Source organism: Anneissia japonica, unplaced genomic scaffold (assembly GCF_011630105.1).
Source record: "Anneissia japonica isolate Jap-2015-1 unplaced genomic scaffold, ASM1163010v1 scaffold287869_len1821871_cov162, whole genome shotgun sequence".
In the NCBI taxonomy this organism is placed as follows: Eukaryota; Metazoa; Echinodermata; class Crinoidea; order Comatulida; family Comatulidae; genus Anneissia; species Anneissia japonica.
Window position 1 is genome coordinate 462667 of NW_022741034.1, and position 1023 is coordinate 463689.

Here is a 1023-nt window from a genome sequence, read left to right on the forward strand (position 1 = left end):
GGCGGATGTGGGGGGGGGGCCGGCCCGGCCCCGGCCCCCCCTTTTGGGAGGTAAAAAAAGGGGAAAAAAGGAAGAAAATGAAAAAAAATATAAGGCCAGAACGCCTCAAATGTTATTTTCGGGCGTCTAGAACACAAAAATTTCGCGGGGGCATGCCCCGGACCCCCTAGGGCAGTGTTGTCTCGATCTGCACAACTTTAGGCCCCCTTTCGGTCCCCCTTTTAGACATCTCTGGATCCGCCCCTGTAAAGGGCATGCACTCAGCTACAATGTTTCAAACGTAGTGCGGATCATCGGGCTGTCTGTTTCTTTGATATTTTCCGAACACTGTTTTGTATTGTCACCCTCCGATGTTTGAGAGAATATTGTATAATGCAAATCAGAATTCAAAAATATTACATATATTTTTATAAATTTACTCTCAAATAAATAAATAAAAAAAACTATGGAAGACATGCCTTATGCCTTAAGTACAGCATAATTATTATTGTACGGTACAGTATCGTATTTTTCTGGATCCAGAAATTCGAAATAGAGGAAAGAACTTTCACAGAATAGTTTGGCAATATCACCTCAGACATCAATCAATTTAAATATTTGTTTTCTTCTCTATATATTTTTTTTTATAATATTGAAAAATATGGTGGGGAGGATCGGGCCTGCTGCCTGGGCCTCCCTAAATCAACTTCCACTGGAATCTATTAAAAAAAAATATATATGTATTTTTTTATTTATTTTTTTATTTTTTTTGCATCCAACCATGAGTTATCTTGATCAAATGTTCAACTTTACATTAGGCATATAGCGAAACATACAGGTACTGTTTTGGGGCGAGCAAAAATTGTAGATTTTTTCTGGTAAAATTACTAATACACACAGAACACCAGCCCTATATTTAGAAAAAATCTACATCCGGGAAAAATCGGTGGCACTGTAAAAACGGCGTATTAACGGAAAGGTACATTAAAGTCAACATTGTTGATTATTGAAAAAATTTATCTTCTTCAAAAGAAAGCTATCCGC